The sequence below is a fragment of the Lissotriton helveticus genome, chromosome 11, assembly GCF_964261635.1.
Source record: "Lissotriton helveticus chromosome 11, aLisHel1.1, whole genome shotgun sequence".
Lineage (NCBI taxonomy): Eukaryota > Metazoa > Chordata > Amphibia > Caudata > Salamandridae > Lissotriton > Lissotriton helveticus.
In genome coordinates this window covers 891,892,466-891,915,726 of record NC_136072.1, presented here as the reverse complement: position 1 = coordinate 891,915,726, position 23,261 = coordinate 891,892,466, and positions in this window count along the sequence as shown.

The window sequence follows — 23,261 nt, the reverse complement described above, 5'->3', positions numbered from 1 at the left end:
TCTTGGTGAAACAGACCCCGTATACGAGCTCGTACCTTGCGGTGCCACACTTCTCCAGGTGAAGTGTGGCTGGGCGAAGCGTGGTATCGTTGGCCTCCTGGCTTTCCTCTCGTCGGTTTCTCCCCGTCTCCTGCTGAAGTTTCCTCGAGCACTTCGGTTCCGGGTTCCTTCCGACCAGCGGCGAAGACGTCCGATGCTTCCGGTGCTGCTCCGGCGTTCGCGCCCTTCTCTTCGAACCCTCGCGTTATCAGCGCCGTCGTGGAAGATGATTGGTCCACTGGCGATGACGTTGCTGCCGGAGGCGCCGCCTCGGTGTAAGCCCAGGCGGCTGTGGAAGGCGCACGAACATCCTGTGTCCGCCGAGGCGGAAACGAAGAAGGACAGACATCAGTAGCAGAGTCGAGGCAGGTAGGAAGCCCCTGAACATCAGTATCAGAGTCGTGGCAGGCAGCAACCCCCTGACACATCCTCCCCCCAGGATTTCCCCGATCGGGGGAAAGAGGAAAGCGGGACAGAAAGTCAGCGTTGCCCTGATCACGACCCTTGCGATGACGGACCTCTATCTGAAAGGGCTGGAGTGCAAGGAACCACCGCAGGATGCGGTCATTGTGGCCACGATTACGTTGCAACCAAGTCAAAGGGGCATGATCCGTATACAGAACAAAAGGACGACCCTCAAGATAGTAGCGAAGTTTCTCCACACTCCAGCGGACAGCCAAACACTCCTTTTCAATGGTGGAATAAGCCTGTTCCCTTGGGAAAAGTTTACGGCTGATAAATAGTACCGGCCTCTCAAGTCCGTCTGAATCTTCCTGTGAAAGGACAGCCCCAATACCCACTCCAGAGGCATCCGTTTGAAGAATGAAGGGTCTCTTATAGTCAGGCGAAACCAACACAGGAGACGTTGTGAGGACAGTCTGCAAGGCCTGAAAGGCGTTCGACTCTTTAGGACCAGGGGCAGGTAGCCTTGGAGACGACTGCGTCTTCCGTAACAAGTCCGTGAGGGGTCCCGCCAATTCAGCAAATTGCGGAATAAACCGCCTGTAGTATCCCACTAGACCCAAGAAAGCCCTTAAGTCCCTCTTGGTCTTGGGATAGGAAAGGTCCTGAATGGCTTTGACTTTCTCAGTCTGAGGCTCAATTAGTCCATTACCAAGTACATACCCCAAGTATTTCACTTTCTTGAAGGCGACTCGGGTTTTTTTGGCATTGATGTGAAACCCTGAATCGCGGAGACTGGAGAGTATTTTCTCCAGATGCACTTTATGGTCCTCCCACGTTTTGCTAAAGACCACAATGTCGTCCAAATAAGCGGATGAATACTGCTGATGTAAAGACAGGACAGTGTCCATAGCTCTTTGGAACGTGGCCGGGGCTCCATGAAGGCCAAAAGGAAGAACAGTGAAGTGAAAATGACCTGAGGGGGTAGAAAAAGCAGTTTTCTCCTGATCTGCAGGATGTAGTGGAATCTGCCAATAGCCCTTGGTGAGATCAATGGTTGTAATGTATTGGGCCTCACCAAGACGCTCCAACAGTTCATCCACACGAGGGAGCGGGTAGGCATCCTGCTTGGACACCCTGTTCACAGCTCGAAAGTCAATGCAAAAACGGATGCTTCCATCCGGTTTTGGAACTAAAACCACTGGAGAACACCAGTTGCTTTTCGAGGGAACAATGACGCCAGAACGTAGCATTTGGTTAATTTCATCCTGAAAGGCCTGTCTACGGGCCTCCGGTATTCTGTAGGGCTTTTGTTTCACTACCGTACCCTGGGGAGTGGGAATCGTGTGAACAGCAATGTTGGTCTTCCCGGGTTCGTCAGAAAATACATCCTTGTATTGCAACAATAAAGCCATAATCTCTTTCTTTTGAGTTTCCGTTATTTCAGAATTAACAGGGGTGCTATGCACTGTATGAGGGACATTTTCCACCGTGTGTATTGACTGGGGAGGTTTACCCAACCATTTATTTAGGAGATTGATGTGGTACATCTGTGTCTTATTCCTATTCAGTCTTAACACATAGGTGGTCTTCCCTATTTTTCTGACAATTTCAAAAGGACCTTGCCACTCTTTTTTTAGTTTGTGAGTGGAGGAGGGTAACAACACCAAAGCCCAGTCACCTATATCCAATTCCCTCCATTTCTTTCCCCTATCGTAGAAGGTTTTTTGCTTCTTTTGGGCTATCGACAACTGTTCATGGGCCAGTGTTCTGAGTTTGTGGAGTCTCGACTGTAGTTGCCGTGTATAGTCCAAGAGAGCCTCGGCTTCCTGAACCCCTTCCTTTTCCCAGCTATCCTTTGTTATTTCGAGTAAGGTTCTGGGAGCCCGACCAAACAATAATTCAAACGGGGATGTACCCAGACTAGCTTGTTTCTGACTTCGAAGGACAAAAAGGGCTAACGGCAACAACTGGTCCCAATTCTTACCATCCCCGGACAGAAGTTTTTTTAAGGTTAGTTTTAAACTGCCATTATATCTTTCGACCAAGCCATCTGTCTGGGGATGATATACGGAGGTTTTGATATGTTTGACTCCTAGTTGCTTACAAACTTGGCCCATGAGTTTTGAAACAAATGGGGTTCCCTGGTCAGTAATGATTTCCCGAGGAAAACCCATCCTGGAAAACACTTCTATCAACTTTTGGGCAATGGCCGCCGAAGTTGCTACTCTAAGAGGGAAGGCCTCAGGATATCGAGTGGCATAATCAACCAAGACTAGGGCATATAAATGTCCTTTAGTTGATTTTGGTAAAGGTCCAATAAGGTCCATCCCAATCCTGTCAAAGGGCTTTCCAATGATGGGAAGGGGGTTCAACGGAACCGCTGGAGGGACATATGGATTCCTGCGCTGACATATTTGACATTCTTGGCAGTAACGTTGTATTTGAGCATATACCCCTGGCCAGAAGAAATGCTTCAAAACAGCCTGTCCTGTCTTTTCGGTTCCTGAGTGTCCTGCCAACAAATGCGCATGTGCAAAAAACAGGATTTGGTCTCTAAAGTCTACAGGAACCAAGAGTTGGGGCGTATCATCAGGTTTGGCTATTCTATACAACAACCCGTTTTTTTCAATAAACGTGGGAAATGTTCTCTGAGAAGGATCTTGACCAGAACGGGCGATCTGCCAAGCGGTAGAGAGAGTAGCGTCATTTAACTGTGCTGTTCTAAAATGAGTGTCTCTCGCCCAGGGTTCAGGTACCAGGAGTGCATTCCGGGGATCGCTTTGTAAAGCGTCTTTCAACAAGATAGAAAATCCCGGATTGTCAGTGCCTATAATGACTGGTTCTGGAAGAGAAGGCATTACCCCCACCACTACCTCAGTTACGGACCCTGCTGCCGTGCACAAATTAACAGTGGCTAGGGGATATTCCTTAACGTCTCCATGAACACAACGTATATGCACAGTTTTCCCTACCAGGAAACACGAAGGAGGAACTAACTCTTGGCGGACCACCGAGTGTTTACATCCTGAATCTAATAGGGCCCTTACTACTTTCCCATGTATGGTGACACTTACGTAAAACACTGGTCCGGTCTCTTCTGCAAAGAGAAGAGAATATGGTGCATAACTGACATCCATGGGTTCTTCCTCCCTCTCTTTCGGCTTCTTTCTACAAAATCTCGCTATGTGTCCCCACTCTCCGCAATCATAGCACTGAGGTCCCTGAGTGGGTTGTACTTCCGGTTTGGGAAAACGTGGCCGTTGTGGTTCAAACAGGGGTTTTACAAATTTCCTCTCATTTCTCACTGGTATAGGTTTCAAGGGTTTTTCCGGTTCTTTCATCGGGGGTCGACCTTGAGCACGGGAGTAGGAAGTGGCCATTTCAATGGCATGCTCAAGAGTCAATCCCGCATGTTGTTTCAGCCAGCGTTGTGTACCATACGGAAGGGCCTCTAAAAATTGTTCGAGGTAGATTTTATTCATCACTTCCTCTATATTACCCTCGTGTGGTTTTAACCATAGGTCGGCAGCTGCTTTGAGTTTGTAAAATAAAGTTTTCGGGAGATCCCCTGGGGTACCTCGTTCCTGTCGGAACTTGAGTCTGTGCGTTTCTTCATCAACGCCGAGTCGATCCAATATATACTTTTTTACGACAGCATACCCTACAGTCCCATCTCTGTTAACTGTTTGATAAGCGGACTGGGCGTCACCGGTTAATAACGGTGCAAGATAGAATGGCCACCTATCCCCCGGCCAGGCACTGGCTCTGGCAGCCCTTTCAAAGTTCAGGAAGAAAGCCAAAGGATCGTCACCTGGCGTGAATTTTTGCAACGGAACAACGGGGCCAGGTGCGTGGCTTCTACCTTGTCCTAATACTGTCAAAAGTTGATTCTGTCCCTCGGCCAATTTCACGAGATTATCAACTTGAGCCTGCATGGCATTGGAGAAAGTGGTACGGTCGGTGTCAGCCTGAGTAGCGGTCTGACCTATGGCCCACTCGAGTTTTGTCTGAGCTTCCTTCATTTGTTGAATTAAAGCTTCCATCTTGTATCAGAGGACGGTTCAAATGAGGATCCGGGTCACGGCACCACTTGTGAGGTTTGGTACAGCTGGGAAAGCTAATAACCAGAGAGGATCGTATAGTGGTACTGAAGATTTATTCAAGCTTGGCGCTTTACAGAACTTCAAATAACAAACAAAGTAGGTTCCTCCGTCAGGCCAGGGATTCCGGATGGTACGTCTGCTTCTTACTCCCCGATGGCGTGGCGTGGAAGGGAAAAGAAAGAAAGCCACATTACTGGACTGTTTCCCTTATCTGATACGTGGAGGGGTAGGAGAAGGGCGTGAGGGAACACCAGGGACCACCACCGTCTGAAGTGCTTCTACCCCGAGGCGATACCGTCCCGACCCCGTAACCTCAGCCGCCCCTTTAAGCCGTTCCTCCCTCTTGGTGAAACAGACCCCGTATACGAGCTCGTACCTTGCGGTGCCACACTTCTCCAGGTGAAGTGTGGCTGGGCGAAGCGTGGTATCGTTGGCCTCCTGGCTTTCCTCTCGTCGGTTTCTCCCCGTCTCCTGCTGAAGTTTCCTCGAGCACTTCGGTTCCGGGTTCCTTCCGACCAGCGGCGAAGACGTCCGATGCTTCCGGTGCTGCTCCGGCGTTCGCGCCCTTCTCTTCGAACCCTCGCGTTATCAGCGCCGTCGTGGAAGATGATTGGTCCACTGGCGATGACGTTGCTGCCGGAGGCGCCGCCTCGGTGTAAGCCCAGGCGGCTGTGGAAGGCGCACGAACATCCTGTGTCCGCCGAGGCGGAAACGAAGAAGGACAGACATCAGTAGCAGAGTCGAGGCAGGTAGGAAGCCCCTGAACATCAGTATCAGAGTCGTGGCAGGCAGCAACCCCCTGACACACTTCTAAAGTTAATATGACCAAAAAGGGACCCAAAAAATTGTAGTAAATTGCTCCTGCTCAGAGCTAAAGTATGTCCAGCACCAAACATGGCCAATCACTGGTAATGCTGCATCTGCCCATAGAAAATAATGGTGATAGGGACATAAAATAAAACCCCATGGGAAATAATGTTAAATTATATTAAACTATTTGAAATAGTTAAAAATATAAAAAATGTATTTTAACATTACGTAAAATATCAGCATATATCACATATTTATTATTTAATATAAAAAAATAATGTAAGATTCAAGGTTAATACAATATGAATTTCATTACAAGACCGGAGGCTATCATTATGCATACAACTTTTAATGCAACTCCAAACAGCCGCATATGTCACAAAGCAATAGTTCCAATGGAACATTCTTAACAAAACAATTCTAGTAACCTCTAGGCAAGCAGCCTCTTTTAAATGCGGCTCCAAGCAGATAAGTCATACTTTTACTTACTCTTAAAACTGTTCATTAATTACCATCTATTTATTGTATTTGTACTGCTTCTTATGAATTATCTTCGATATGAACACTAGAGTCTGCTCTTTTGTTAAATACATATGATTTTCTTCTTCATTGAGTATTATATTTCTGTTTGTTTCCTATTTCTCTAATTACCTTCTACTCGCGGGACGATCCGCTCCCCTTTCTCCCCTCACTCGTCCCTTACCCGTCCTCCAATGTATGGAGGTCGGCTCGGTATCCTTTTGTTCGTTTTCCCCGTAACCGCGCTGCCTTTTCTTCTATCTGCCTGAGCGCTTTGTCAACTTAGCGCATTATACTTTTGCGGGCCGAGGAGATAGTATCTTCCCTCGTTGCCCTCTTCCCTCTCCCGGCAGCGCCCGTGTCCGTTGCACGTTACCGTGTCATTTACCCAAAAAGATGAGGAAGGGCCATTGGCAACACACGCGCTGCGCGTTGTTGTTGCCTAGCGCCCTTCCTCTAACGCGATGCTCACAATGAGCGTATCCAGGCAACCGGCTGATCGCGCATAGGGAAACTGTCAGTTTCCCAACGCGATCGGCCGAACTACATCAATTTATCATTTTTGCTCGCTACTTTGCAACAAACTCATCTATTTGGGCTATATATATTTTTATTTTATATCTAAATAGATCACAACTCTATTCTAAATCACTGCCCACTGTACACAAAAAAAAAAGGGAATCACTCTTTATCTATTACATTCTTATATATATAAACAAAAAAAAAAGAGGGGTTAGAGAAAAAGGATCTTTATACCATTCATCATTCATTCAGACCAAAACGATCTTTCTCCCCCCAATATCGATAATGAGGCATTTAAATCATTAATTCATAAAGAAATTAGGTCATGTATGTTCTCTACTCTTTCGCAAGTCATGGCTTCTAAAAGACCCTTTCCTCCCGAAGAGGAGGATTAATTTCAATATGATTTTGAAAATATTGCTGACCTCAATGAATTAAGGGGTAAAAAAACAAAAAAAACTAAAAATATTGACTCTACCCCTAAGAGCACTATTTCAGGTCCTAGTACCTCGGGTGTCCTTAGCGGCACAAATTATAAAGGTGTCCCCCGCGGCACAAATTATAAAGGTGTCCTCAGCGGCACAACTTATCCAAGTGCTCAGAATAATGAATTCATCCATGACGATTTTAATAATTCCAACGATGATGATTTTACTGATAATGCCTCAGAATTTCCCGACGAATACATCCTCGACTTGGACGAGGATAATCAAGATTTTGAATCCTATGATGATAATTTACCTTCCTCATCTAAGGATAGTGTCCTTGACCCTTCAGGTGAAGAGATGTTTTCACCTCTGAACATCAGACACCCTAGAAGCTCTGATTGGGTCCCCATGGACCATGTCAGCAAATTTATTACTAAATGGATCAGGAACCCCCTAGAGAAGGAGACTCGTAATCTCCTACGAGCAGAATGTTCAAGACCTTCTATCGAAGGTAAAGTCTGCCAAACTCCTAATCTTGATCCCGAACTGATAAAATATCTTTTCAAGCTTGGTAGGGATCCAAGAAAAGGTATGGAGAGATCCCTTAAAATCTGTCAAGACAGAGTTCTTGAAATCTTAAGTCCCCTCACTAAGATTATTGATGCCGCTGAGAACAGTCATCTCAACGGTTGCAACCTAGACACTAACCTTATACATGGTTGGAGTCAAAGGGTACTGGTTCTTCTAGGAAACGCTAATGCTGGTCTCAATTCGGAAAGAAGGAGAGTCGTTCTGACTAAGATTAGCCCAAAGTTGAGCGACTTAGCCGATAAGGAGCCTTCTCTTAATCCTAAAGGGCTTCTTTTTGGCGAAGACCTAATCAAGACTCTAGGCAAATACGTATCCACTTTTACAGCCCTGGATAAAGCACACCAAAGTATGAAAAAGGTTTTCAATGTCAACAACAATAACCTTTTTGGCAGGGCCGGAAGAAGGGGCCAATCTTTCGGCCGCTTTAATCGTAGGCCTTTCGGTAGATCCAGAGGTTATAACGCAAGAGGCGACTATCAGTCCTCCTACCAAACTCAATTCTACCCTTCAAGAGGAAGAGGCTTCCGTTCGAGAGGTTCAAGACCAAGAAGGGGATCTAACGACACCTATCCACAAAGTAAGTCATTTGTATCCTTTGATCCCTTTTTCCCCTCCCACAAAAGTGGGAGGCAGACTAAAATTCTTTCTCCAGAACTGGAAATTACTTACTCAAGACCCTTGGGTTCTGAACACTGTTACTGGTTTTTCAATAGATTTCATAGACACTCCGATTCAGGCTTCTTTTCCAAGAGTATTGCCTCTTTCTCAAGATCAAGAAAAGATTATAGAAGAGGAGATCTCTTCAATGCTCCTGAAAGGCGCAATCATAGAAGTCCCTATGGAAACTCTGAGGTTTGTAAGTACTCTTTTTCTGGTAGAAAAAAAGGACAAAGGTTGGAGACCCATCATAAATCTCAGAGAACTCAACAAATATCTTGTTTACAGACATTTCAAAATGGAAGGTATCCATCTTCTGAGAGATCTCTTACTAGAAGGAGACTGGTTGGTCAAACTAGATCTCAAAGATGCCTATTTTACCATTCCTATGGCCGAGAAAGATCAACCCTTCCTACAATTTATTTGGAAGAATCGACTTTATCAATTTCAAGCTCTCCCCTTCGGACTCTCTTCAGCCCCTTGGTGTTTTACCAAAATAATGAGAGCAGTCGCCTCATCTCTAAGAGAGAAGGGTATTCGTATGATTATATATCTAGATGATATTCTTATTATGTCCCAAGACTATACTCAAATTCTTCAAGATCTCAAAACTGTTATGGATCTTTTAGAAAACCTGGGATTCATTGTGAACAAAGAAAAATCAATACTGTCTCCCTCAATGTCCATGGAATTCCTAGGTTTTACCGTGGATACCACCAATTGTCTTCTCCTTCTTCCTCAGAAGAAGATTTCCAAAATCAAAAAAGAGATAAGACATGTCCTCAAACATCAAAATCTTTCCTTAAGGGAACTAGCCAGACTTCTAGGTCTTCTCTCGTCCTCCATTCAGGCTATCTTTCCGGGCCCTCTAAATTATCGAGCCCTTCAAAGGATAAAAGGGAAAGCCTTAAGATCAGGTCTCTGGTACGGAGACCGTGTTTCCCTGAACCAAGAGTCCATTTCAGAACTAACCTGGTGGTTGGAGAATTTGGACGCTTGGAACGGCAGAGCAATTTTTGGCTCAACACCAGATTTTATTTTGGAATCAGATGCCAGCCTTCATGGCTGGGGTGCCTGTCTCGTAGATCAAATTACTGGTGGAGTTTGGTCTCAAGAGGAGTCTTCTCACCATATAAACTACCTAGAACTAACTGCAGGCCTTTATGCTCTAATGAGCTTCAAACACTCCCTTCAAGGCAGATCGGTTGTTTTAAAAATGGACAATATGTCCGCAGTTGCCTATATAAACCGTCTGGGTGGAACAAAGTCGGAAGACTTGTCGAATTTGGAAACTTTGGATCTTTTGCCTGGAACACAAAATTTCTCTAAGAGCAGAATACCTTCCTGGAGAATCCAACCTCTCTGCAGATTGGAACTCAAGATTCCTCCTGGATCATTCGGATTGGAAACTGAACACCTTAGTATTCAATTCCCTCAATTACTTTTGGGGTCCCTTTCAAATAGACCTTTTTGCGAGCAGGTTAACCTTTCAAATGGAACCCTATTACAGCTGGATGCCCGACCCGAGTGCTCTAGCAGTCAATGCTTTCCTCCAATCATGGGTTGGAGTCAACGCTTATGCCTTCCCTCCCTTTGCAATGATTCAGAGGGTCCTCCAGAAAATAAGACATCAACATGCTTCCATTGTCCTGATAACTCCCTTTTGGCCTTCCCAAGCTTGGTTCCCAACTACTCTGGAGATGTCTTACGACCTTCCTTTCCTAATTCCTTCTCTCAACGACCTTCTCACCGATATAGACGGTCTAATTCACCCTCTTGTTCAAACAGGGAAGTTGAACCTTCTTGCCTGGAGAGTGTCAGGAGATCCAATGATCTCTCTAGACTTTCGTCAACAGCTTCAACTCTCCTCGGAGAATCTTGGGCCCCGGAAACACACTACCGGTATAACAACATTTGGAAAGTCTGGTTACGTTGGTGCTTGGAAAGGGACTTGGATCCCGTGGAAGCACCTATCATTGATATAATCAATTTCCTTGGAGAACAATTTGATAGAGGTCTGAGTTGCAGATCTATCAATTGCTATAGATCAGCTATTTCTGCCGGTCATTCCTTGGTCAACAATAAAACGGTAGGTAAAAATCCTATTATTTGTAGAATCCTTAAAAGTATAAGACTTAGAAGACCTCCAAAACCTAGATATCAGTCTCTCTGGGATGTTAAATTAATTCCTGACCTTTTCTGTACTTGGCCAGATAACTCACTTTTGAACAGAAAGAACCTTTCTATCAAACTAGCTACTCTTCTTTGTCTAATTTCATGTCGTAGAGTTTCTGATGTTAGAGCTCTAGATATTTCCTATAGATCTTATGATATGTTTGGTGTTAAATTTGAACTCCACAGAAGGACCAAAACTATGTCTGATTCTATTTTCTATCCTCGTTTTGATATTTGTAAAAAACTTTGTGTTGTAGATTGTATGAAACAATATGATTTGAGAATGCATGCCCTTCGCCCTTCTGGTGTTAATCAATTACTTATATCCTTTGTTAAACCTCATAAAGGTATCTCTTCTGCCTCTATTGCAAGATGGGTTAAAATTGTTATGAATTTTGCTGGTGTTGATCTTAATATCTTCAAACCACATTCTATCAGAGGTGCTATGGCCAGTAAGTCCTTTTGGTCAGGAGGTAAGTTAGATGATATTCTAAAAGCTGCTGATTGGTCAAATTCTAGAACCTTTGCTCATCCTTATTGCAAGCCTATATCTCACATGTCTGATGTTGTTTTACAAGGCTACCAACATGCATAATGATTGCCTCCGGCCTTGTAATGAAATTGCGATTCTCCTATTAACATGACCAGAGAATCTGGATTTCATTAAAGACACGGAGGCTAGCATTATCCCTCCCACCCTTCCCTGGGTGGTTGATAATTATTCTTTTAGCTACTATTTACTTCTGTAAAACTGATAAAATGTTCATTATTGCTTTTCTATGACAATAAACATACCTTAATTAATGGAATATTCTATTTGATTCCTTTCTATTCCTTATCAAGATTAATCCTTCTTTATATTTCTGAATTTATATACACTTCTTTTCTTTTCAGATAACATCTCGTGAACTTATATTCCTGATCGTCTGTCTTCGAATCTTGGAGATTTCGTTTGTCCTCCATCTACCCTGATTTTATGAAGTCTCACCGCTGAAGTTTCTCATTGGGACATTTCCTTTTTCTCCTTTACTCCTTATTTAAAAGAGGCTGCTTGCCTAGTGGTTACTAGAATTGTTTTGTTAAGAATGTTCCATTGGAACTATTGCTTTGTGACATATGCGGCTGTTTGGAGTTGCATTAAAAGTTGTATGCATAATGCTAGCCTCCGTGTCTTTAATGAAATCCAGATTCTCTGGTCATGTTAATAGGAGAATCGCAATTTACGTAGCACCAAGCAGCTGGGTCCTAGACGACTGCACTACCAGGGCTAGTCACAGATTTTGATGCAGTATATTGCCCACCTCAAGTGGCCTGCTGCTAGTAGACCACAAAAAAATATATCACAAGCTAGTTTGAATGAGAGGCAACATATAAAGAAAAGAACAAAGTGTAAGCATTCAATGACACAAGATATTCAGATGCTGTTTTTCATCTTTTATTTTCAGCTATGCAAAGTACGTAGATGACAAAATCAGCCAACGCGTTTCACCCAAACATGGGCTTCTTCAGGGCAAAGAAATATTTGGCGATGAGATAATCCATCACGTGTAGTCAATGAAGCGGTGAGAACTGTTATTTCTGAGTGGAGATTAGCAAAGCTCTCGAGTAGATGGGGGATTCTCACTGAGTAACCCCGAATCCCAGAGCAACTGCGACATGTCACTGGAGCCGTGTCCGAAGGCCGTCTTTCAGGCAGTAGAATTTTAGGGCTAAAATTCTACGTACTTTGCATAGCTGAAAATAAAAGATGAAAAACAGCATCTGAATATGTTGTGTCATTGAATGCTTACACTTTGTTCTGTTCTTTATATGTTGCCTCTCATTCAAACTAGCTTGTGTTAATACAATATAATTGAATTTACTCTTAATTCATTCTATACATTACTAATAATACTTAATACTCCATAACAATGAATTATTTTAATATAGGTGCAGATTTTTGTTTTAATGTAACCTTCAGCAAAATAATTTCAATTTAATTCAATATATTTAAGTTAATTAAAATCTATCTCAAAATTAAATTAATAGTGCTCTAGCATTTTTCTTTTGTTCTACATTTAGAATAAATATATAAAATATTAGTTAACATAAAAATATTTTGCTAACTTTTTCCAAGTTTAGTGCATTTTTAAAAAGGTTTCCAATATTTTACCGTAGGGAGATCCCTACAGTCAGGGTGGCGATCTCCCTTCGATAAAGTGTAGGGAAAAGTTCCCTATACTTTAACATAGGGAGTTCTCTGCAGTCGGTGAGGATCTCCCTATAGTAAAATAAAGGGAAGGCTCATACTTTTATAACTAAACCCTGAGATTGCACATTCATTTAGATTCAGGGGCCACAACAGATAGCCCTCGTCTTTGCACAATACGTTCACAGTGTTTATTATAACTTTAAAGTATGCATTATATGATTAATGTAGACTATATCACATATTATGAAGTAAGGAAATACTAGAAATTGGGGCATCATTATCTGTGAACTCATGGGTTTTCTCTCACATATATGTGCAATAGGATACATGTTTATGTACAGTACCCTTGGTTTCTGATCCATTTGTGGGCAAAAAAGCACACAATTAACTCAGCTAAATTATAGTGGATTTGTCAGGATAGTGTTGTGGATCACAAGAAGTTTTTGTGTTACGCTGATGTAGTGCATATCTTTGGTACTTGCATGAAATTATTAGAATTGTTCAGACACATAAACGGGTTTCTAACCGAGATTCTGGGTGTCCCTATACAACTTTCAACAAGTCAGATTTTGTTGGGTATAGATACGGGTGGATTGCGTACAGAACACGGCAATGAAGTTTGTTATTTGATATTCATTGCATCAGCAGTGCTAAGGTTGTGTATTGCCTCAGCGTGGCTACAAACTAAGGCCCCTTCATTTGATGTGTGGAGAACTCGTTTTCTCTTTATGTATAATATGGAATACAATCTGTATATTTTGAAGGGGAGGTGGAAAAAGGCACTGGGGCAGGCAATTTGGGGCGCTGTTAGGGCATATATGGACATATAAGATTGTGAGGTTAAGCTATCCAGTGTAGCTACATGGCTTCTGTTTTTTTTTTTGTGTTTTTTTTTGTGTTTTTTCTTTTTCCGTTATAATCATCTAAGGACAATTTAATATAAACCGATCAGTCATATATTTGCTGTGACTAGGTAGGATTTAATGTAGGTGACTTGACGCTGGTATTTTGACTTGATCTTGTCAATACAAGCAATGAATGATATAAGGGAACGGTTTATTTTTCAGTAGCATACGTTGTCCTCTAGTCTTAAACATCGTGTATATATCTGTAATCTCTATGATCCGATCCTGCATTGTATAATCCACTATAATTGAATGTTTGGATATTTTTGTATCTGTGGTCTCTATCTAATAAAGAAATTTAAAAAAAAAGAAGTTTTTGTGTTATATTGAAAAGAGTCAGGAGGAGCTCAGGAGATGCAAACCGGCCGACTTAACTGCGGTGCCTGCGAATGCAGGGGAGTGACTCCTTCACTCCCAGGGAGATTTCTTCAGGCGTCTTTGATGCTTCACATGCCTTTGAAGGTTCCTGTATGATGCACAGCCATAGATGATGCAGCAGACTGGAGGGGAGACGAAGTCAGGGCCAAATGAAGTACAGCAAAGTCCAGAGTGCCCAGGTGGTATAAGTGCAGTGGTGTCTGATCTGAATCTTATCCCACGACGAATCTGGGGACCAACACCCAGGTAAGCCCTTAAATAACCCAGGGAAAGGGCTGGGAAGATTCAGGGGACTCTCCCAGGGGAGGGTCTGGACAGGGGGGGAGGTTACTCCCATGTACTTTGTCTAGTTTTGCGCCAGAGTGGCTTCCAGAACTGGTCTGAACTAGACTATGCATGGGAACACCAAGTGTGCCCCTCATGCAGACTTTCGGCCACTGGCAAGTTCACACACCAGGTCCCAGTACACTAAATCCTGTCTGGGAAGTGGTCACGCCTCCCTGTGACAGGATGCCTATTGTTCCACCTTCCTCTACTCGAGCTTGGCTCAGCAGCAGGAGGACAGAAATGTGTCTCTGGTCGGCAGCAACCATTTTGTGCTGTTTGGGTCTAGAAGGTTGGCACCGGGAACACTGAGCGCTTGTGCTGTCTGGGTCTAGAAGGTTGGCACCGGGAACACTAAGCTCCTTATGGAGGGCTCTTCCACTGCTTGGAATCATACCTCCCACACTAACGGTGTGGGAGGTATGGTTCCAGCATGTGTGATACCAAACATGATAGGATTTGTTGCAGCCATTTTCAAGATGGTCATCACTTAATTACACAGTGCCCCGCTATATAGTATATGGCTGCTTCACTGACAACCCAGGAGAATGGACTCCATAGGCCGCAGGGGTGTCCTGCTCATGCAGGGGCACCCTCCCACTTAGAACCAAGCACTCTGCCTTCAGGATTGCAAAGGCCTGCTACAGGGGTGACTTATAGATTTTTAGTGCAGTGACCTTAGATATAGGAAACCTATATCTACAGTAAGTGGTGTAAGCACCAACTTACACAGGTTGCAATGGCAGGCCTGTAGTTCCCTTTTGCACGGTCTCTCAGAAAGCAGATAGTCTGGGGTCTTGATAAGCAGGATCCCAGTCAGACTAGTCAAAAAACAGCATCACATGAAGCAAAAAGTGAGGGTAACCATAGAAGCAGATCCTACTTTCCTACAGTAAATGAATAATTATACATGACTTACCGGCACCAGAGGGAACACTTCAAGTGATGGTGGTGGCAGATGATGCTAGGTGACCTGTCCACAGCCATTTCTTCATTGGTGTTCCTGAAAAGCGGAAATAAAAAGAAGACATTGATTATTCGTAGTGCTATCTATTAAAATGCATGTATTAGTTTATCGGCAAATACATTTCCTGTTTTAGTGACTGACCCAGTTCTCACCCTTTTTTCTTCGTCCTAAAAACAGTTTCATGTCATAAAAATTAGTTACAGCTACAAATGATATTGTACTTCCACTACTTCATAAGGGGGCACATCTAACTCTTGCCCCAACTATGCCTTCATCAAATGTCTCTACCCAATCAGCAGAGCACCTATTCCCAATGCCTCCATTGACCCAGTCACTTTCCCAGATACCTGGAAACATGTCACAGTCACACCCCTGCTCAAGATCACATATGCTGACCCAGCCACGCTTTTCAACTACAGACCCATCGCCCTCCTACCATACCCAATAAAATTCTTAGAACAAGAATTTACAATGCAACAGGTCTCGCATTTACGCGAGTTTGAGCTATTGGCATTGTAAATGACAATGCCTTTTATTTATGTTTTGGTAAATAAAATGCATTCTCATTTACAATGCCAATAGCTTAAACTCGCAGTAAATGTAAGACCGATTGCATTGCAAATGCTTGTTGAAAATGGCGTCCCAGTTCTTGCCAGCTCTCTTAACCAATGCTCATTTGTACTAACTAGTTAACAACAAGGGGTGGTGATGGACAGAGTTTCTGAATTAAGCAGAATACTCTCACCCAGTCAAGAGATCAGGGCTAGATCCAACACCGTTTTTTAGCTCACTGCACCATCCCAGTTCAGAACCTGGCTATATGCAAATTAGTCTGTTCCTGTCCCAGTGCATGATGGGAACAGGGCAAACCAAACTACCAAGCAAATTCTTACACTGGGAAGGAAACAAGCTTCCGGGGACCGGTTTCTGGCATTTCAGCCGTCGTCGGCCCAGCTTGCTTGAATCCTGATGGTGCAATGAGCAAGGGACTCACATCTGAGTATACCCTTCCACGCTTAGGGTGGACAAAATACTTAACAACAAGGGGTGGTGATGGACAGAGTTTCTGAATTAAGCAGAATACTCTCACCCAGTCAAGAGATCAGGGCTAGATCCAACACCGTTTTTTAGCTCACTGCACCATCCCAGTTCAGAATCTGGCTATATGCAAATTAGTCTGTTCCTGTCCCAGTGCATGATGGGAACAGGGCAAACCAAACTACCAAGCCAATTCTTACACTGGGAAGGAAACAAGCTTCCGGGGACCGGTTTCTGGCATTTCAGCCGTCGTCGGCCCGGCTTGCTTGAATCCTGATGGTGCAATGAGCAAGGGACTCACATCTGAGTATACCCTTCCACGCTTAGGGTGGACAAAATAGTTAACAACAAGGGGTGGTGATGGACAGAGTTTCTGAATTAAGCAGAATACTCTCACCCAGTCCCTTGCTCACTGCTCCATCAGGATTCAAGCAAGCCGGGCCGACGACGCCTGAAATGGCAGAAACCGGTCCCCGGAAGCTTGTCTCCTTTCTGGTGAAGAATTGGCTTGGTAGTTTGGTCTGCCCTGTTCCCATGATGCACTGGGCCAGGGACAGACTAATTTGCATATAGCCAGGTTCTGAGCTGGGATGGGGCAGTGAGCTAAATAACGGTGATGGTCAAGCCCTGATCTTTGGACTGGGTAAGAGTGGTCTGCTTAATTCAGACACTCTGTTCATCACCACCCCCTTTTCTGAATCATTTTGTCCACCATAAGCGTGGAAGGGTATACTCAGACATGAGTCCCTTGCTCACTGCTCCATCAGGATTCAAGCAAGCCGGGCCGACGACGCCTGAAATGGCAGAAACCGGTCCCCGGAAGCTTGTCTCCTTTCTGGTGAAGAATTGGCTTGGTAGTTTGGTCTGCCCTGTTCCCATGATGCACTGGGCCAGGGACAGACTAATTTGCATATAGCCAGGTTCTGAGCTGGGATGGGGCAGTGAGCTAAATAACGGTGATGGATCAAGCCCTGATCTTTGGACTGGGTAAGAGTGGTCTGCTTGATTCAGACACTCTGTTCATCACCACCCCCTTTTATGAATCATTTTGTCCACCATAAGCGTGGAAGGGTATACTTAGACTTGAGTCCCTTGCTCACTGCTCCATCAGGATTCAAGCAAGCCGGGCCGACGACGCCTGAAATGGCAGAAACCGGTCCCCGGAAGCTTGTCTCCTTTCTGGTGAAGAATTGGCTTGGTAGTTTGGTCTGCCCTGTTCCCATGATGCACTGGGCCAGGGACAGACTAATTTGCATATAGCCAGGTTCTGAGCTGGGATGGGGCAGTGAGCTAAATAACGGTGATGGATCAAGCCCTGATCTTTGGACTGGGTAAGAGTGGTCTGCTTAATTCAGACACTCTGTTCATCACCACCCCCTTTTCTGAATCATTTTGTCCACCATAAGCGTGGAAGGGTATACTCAGACATGAGTCCCTTGCTCACTGCTCCATCAGGATTCAAGCAAGCCGGGCCGACGACGCCTGAAATGGCAAAAACCGGTCCCCGGAAGCCTGTCTCCTTTCTGGTGAAGAATTGGCCTGGTAGTTTGGTCTGCCCTGTTCCCATGATGCACTGGGCCAGGGACAGACTAATTTGCATATAGCCAGGTTCTGAGCTGGGATGGGGCAGTGAGCTAAATAACGGTGATGGATCAAGCCCTGATCTTTGGACTGGGTAAGAGTGGTCTGCTTAATTCAGACACTCTGTTCATCACCACCCCCTTTTCTGAATCATTTTGTCCACCATAAGCGTGGAAGGGTATACTCAGACATGAGTCCCTTGCTCACTGCTCCATCAGGATTCAAGCAAGCCGGGCCGACGACGCCTGAAATGGCAGAAACCGGTCCCCGGAAGCTTGTCTCCTTTCTGGTGAAGAATTGGCTTGGTAGTTTGGTCTGCCCTGTTCCCATGATGCACTGGGCCAGGGACAGACTAATTTGCATATAGCCAGGTTCTGCGCTGGGATGGGGCAGTGAGCTAAATAACGGTGATGGATCAAGCCCTGATCTTTGGACTGGGTAAGAGTGGTCTGCTTAATTCAGACACTCTGTTCATCACCACCCCCTTTTCTGAATCATTTTGTCCACCATAAGCGTGGAAGGGTATACTCAGACTTGAGTCCCTTGCTCACTGCTCCATCAGGATTCAAGCAAGCCGGGCCGACGACGCCTGAAATGGCAGAAACCGGTCCCCGGAAGCTTGTCTCCTTTCTGGTGAAGAATTGGCTTGGTAGTTTGGTCTGCCCCATTCCCATGATGCACTGGGCCAGGGACAGACTAATTTGCATATAGCCAGGTTCTGAGCTGGGATGGGGCAGTGAGCTAAATAACGGTGATGGATCAAGCCCTGATCTTTGGACTGGGTAAGAGTGGTCTGCTTAATTCAGACACTCTGTTCATCACCACCCCCTTTTCTGAATCATTTTGTCCACCATAAGCGTGGAAGGGTATACTCAGACATGAGTCCCTTGCTCACTGCTCCATCAGGATTCAAGCAAGCCGGGCCGACGACGCCTGAAATGGCAGAAACCGGTCCCCGGAAGCTTGTCTCCTTTCTGGTGAAGAATTGGCTTGGTAGTTTGGTCTGCCCTGTTCCCATGATGCACTGGGCCAGGGACAGACTAATTTGCATATAGCCAGGTTCTGAGCTGGGATGGGGCAGTGAGCTAAATAACGGTGATGGATCAAGCCCTGATCTTTGGACTGGGTAAGAGTGGTCTGCTTAATTCAGACACTCTGTTCATCACCACCCCCTTTTCTGAATCATTTTGTCCACCATAAGCGTGGAAGGGTATACTCAGACTTGAGTCCCTTGCTCACTGCTCCATCAGGATTCAAGCAAGCCGGGCTGACGATGCCTGAAATGGCAGAAACCGGTCCCCGGAAGCTTGTCTCCTTTCTGGTGAAGAATTGGCTTGGTAGTTTGGTCTGCCCTGTTCCCATGATGCACTGGGCCAGGGACAGACTAATTTGCATATAGCCAGGTTCTGAGCTGGGATGGGGCAGTGAGCTAAATAACGGTGATGGATCAAGCCCTGATCTTTGGACTGGGTAAGAGTGGTCTGCTTAATTCAGACACTCTGTTCATCACCACCCCCTTTTCTGAATCATTTTGTCAACCATAAGCGTGGAAGGGTATACTCAGACATGAGTCCCTTGCTCACTGCTCCATCAGGATTCAAGCAAGCCGGGCCGACAACGCCTGAAATGGCAGAAACCGGTCCCCGGAAGCTTGTCTCCTTTCTGGTGAAGAATTGGCTTGGTAGTTTGGTCTGCCCTGTTCCCATGATGCACTGGGCCAGGGACAGACTAATTTGCATATAGCCAGGTTCTGAGCTGGGATGGGGCAGTGAGCTAAATAACGGTGATGGATCAAGCCCTGATCTTTGGACTGGGTAAGAGTGGTCTGCTTAATTCAGACACTCTGTTCATCACCACCCCCTTTTCTGAATCATTTTGTCCACCATAAGCGTGGAAGGGTATACTCAGACATGAGTCCCTTGCTCACTGCTCCATCAGGATTCAAGCAAGCCGGGCCGACGACGCCTGAAATGGCAGAAACCGGTCCCCGGAAGCTTGTCTCCTTTCTGGTGAAGAATTGGCTTGGTAGTTTGGTCTGCCCTGTTCCCATGATGCACTGGGCCAGGGACAGACTAATTTGCATATAGCCAGGTTCTGAGCTGGGATGGGGCAGTGAGCTAAATAACGGTGATGGATCAAGCCCTGATCTTTGGACTGGGTAAGAGTGGTCTGCTTAATTCAGACACTCTGTTCATCACCACCCCCTTTTCTGAATCATTTTGTCCACCATAAGCGTGGAAGGGTATACTCAGACATGAGTCCCTTGCTCACTGCTCCATCAGGATTCAAGCAAGCCGGGCCGACGACGCCTGAAATGGCAGAAACCGGTCCCCGGAAGCTTGTCTCCTTTCTGGTGAAGAATTGGCTTGGTAGTTTGGTCTGCCCTGTTCCCATGATGCACTGGGCCAGGGACAGACTAATTTGCATATAGCCAGGTTCTGAGCTGGGATGGGGCAGTGAGCTAAATAACGGTGATGGATCAAGCCCTGATCTTTGGACTGGGTAAGAGTGGTCTGCTTAATTCAGACACTCTGTTCATCACCACCCCCTTTTCTGAATCATTTTGTCCACCATAAGCGTGGAATGGTATACTCAGACATGAGTCCCTTGCTCACTGCTCCATCAGGATTCAAGCAAGCCGGGCCGACGACGCCTGAAATGGCAGAAACCGGTCCCCGGAAGCTTGTCTCCTTTCTGGTGAAGAATTGGCTTGGTAGTTTGGTCTGACCTGTTCCCATGATGCACTGGGCCAGGGACAGACTAATTTGCATATAGCCAGGTTCTGAGCTGGGATGGGGCAGTGAGCTAAATAACGGTGATGGATCAAGCCCTGATCTTTGGACTGGGTAACAGTGGTCTGCTTAATTCAGACACTCTGTTCATCACCACCCCCTTTTCTGAATCATTTTGTCCACCATAAGCGTGGAAGGGTATACTCAGACATGAGTCCCTTGCTCACTGCTCCATCAGGATTCAAGCAAGCCGGGCCGACGCCTGAAATGGCAGAAACCGGTCCCCGGAAGCTTGTCTCCTTTCTGGTGAAGAATTGGCTTGGTAGTTTGGTCTGCCCTGTTCCCATGATGCACTGGGCCACGGACAGACTAATTTGCATATAGCCAGGTTCTGAGCTGGGATGGGGCAGTGAGCTAAATAACGGTGATGGATCAAGCCCTGATCTTTGGACTGGGTAAGAGTGGTCTGCTTAATTCAGACACTCTGTTCATCACCACCCCCTTTTCTGAATCATTTTGTCCACCATAAGCGTGGAAGGGTATACTCAGACATGAGTCCCTTGCTCACTGCTCCATCAGGATTCAAGCAAGCCGGGCCGACGACACCTGAAATGGCAGAAACCGGTCCCCGGAAGCTTGTCTCCTTTCTGGTGAAGAATTGGCTTGGTAGTTTGGTCTGCCCTGTTCCCATGATGCACTGGGCCAGGGACAGACTAATTTGCATATAGCCAGGTTCTGAGCTGGGATGGGGCAGTGAGCTAAATAACGGTGATGGATCAAGCCCTGATCTTTGGACTGGGTAAGAGTGGTCTGCTTAATTCAGACACTCTGTTCATCACCACCCCCTTTTCTGAATCATTTTGTTCACCATAAGCGTGGAAGGGTATACTCAGACATGAGTCCCTTGCTCACTGCTCCATCATGATTCAAGCAAGCCGGGCCGACGACGCCTGAAATGGCAGAAACCGGTCCCCGGAAGCTTGTCTCCTTTCTGGTGAAGAATTGGCTTGGTAGTTTGGTCTGCCCTGTTCCCATGAGGCACTGGGCCAGGGACAGACTAATTTGCATATAGCCAGGTTCTGAGCTGGGATGGGGCAGTGAGCTAAATAACGGTGATGGATCAAGCCCTGATCTTTGGACTGGGTAAGAGTGGTCTGCTTAATTCAGACACTCTGTTCATCACCACCCCCTTTTCTGAATCATTTGTACTAACAGCTTCCGTACAATTGGAGAAAAAGCTCTAACTGCTGCGTTCTTACAAGTGTACGTAAAATGTGTTGAACATTACTTTTTCCCGCTGAGAAAAAAAAGATGGCTATTGACTGGAAAGTATGTCTGTCAAACATTTTCAGAACATTCACATTGTGTACTGTAAGCTGTCATTCCAATTTAACTAGAGATTAATAAAGTTTAAACATTTTAATTAAACAGTGTAAGTAAAGATGCCCCATCTCCCGGTCTAAGATGGAGGCAAACCGTGACTGTGCATATTGCAGAAGAAACCATTCTCGTTCATTAAAGGAAGGAGACCACTCAAGGTTTAAACAAGATTTACTCTTCTTGCTGGTGCTTAATAACCATCTCCCCAAAATCACTTCTACTGAGTGCCTATTTAATGGTACAGTATTTTCAGTGGTTTCAGATTGCAGTTTAGGCGTGAATGCAACGTCCAGATGTGCACTGAGCAAGTCCTTTGCCAAATCTCCCCTGGATTTGAAGCAGAGGATTTCTAAATGAGCTTCAAGGGAGAACTGGGGACCAAACAAGGGCGGACCCAATGATTTTCCATGTTATTGAAGGGTATAAAACAATAAACAGAGGCCAATTGTTTTGTATAGTGTGCTCCCACAAGCCAAAAGGTCCCATGCCTTTCTATGGAATGTCTTGTTCCAGCTTGGATTTCAGCCATTTTTTAATCTTACAGAGGCTACTTTTTGCCATTTGCACAACAAGAGGCTTTTAGACATTACATAGCCTCATTTGCACCTACCCCTTAGCACCGCACTGCCTCGATCTCATCCTTAGACACTAAGCCCCCACAACAACCAAAGCCTCGGTCTCTCTTATAAGAATTGAGACCCCTGGATATTACACTTCAGTCTCACGTACACCCAATATCCAGGCGCCTGCGCCCTACTGGCTAGTACTGGTCCCCTTACAAATTCCAGAGTCTCAAATTATCAGTCAGAACTGGTATGCCTGGATATTATGCAGCCTCACTCACATGTACATGAATCAAACTTCCTGGACATTCCGCTGCATAATTGGACTCGGGACATTCCACCGGCTTAATCTAAACTGCTAGGAATCCTGCCCACCCCTTCTGTACGTTCCAGGCCCTAAATCCAACCTGTAAGAATTTGGGTAAAGCCTGTGATGTTTACCTGTGGATAATCCCCTCTTAACACTTTAGAAAGGCCAATTCGTAGGTTTTTGGACGTCAAGGCTGGTTTGATAAGCACACAAGTTACAGGAATATTCGCCCCTGGTGGCCTTAAGCATGAAAGGGAAGACCAGTCGTCTGGGGCTTTGTTCTTCTTGGTGTTACATAATCAGAGCATGCCATGTCGAATCCTGATGACGACACAACTAAGGAGACTTGGATGAGGTATTATTTCCTGGCTGAGGATAATGATAAATAGTTTTGATCTGTACAGTAGTGCAGCTGCCATGCCAGTGCGTCCCCCAAGCCTGCAAAGCTAAGGTCTGATTCAGATATTGGTGACTGTATTGGGCCTTCCTTAAAAAATGGCTTTACCATTTCGTTTTGGAGGATTATATTTTACTACCCTTATCTCTACCAAAGCCCAGTACTGTAGCAACACCATTACCTAATTTTCTGGGTGCAAGCCTGTGACAAAATGCTGAGAGAGAAAGTCATCTCATCTTAGAGGTA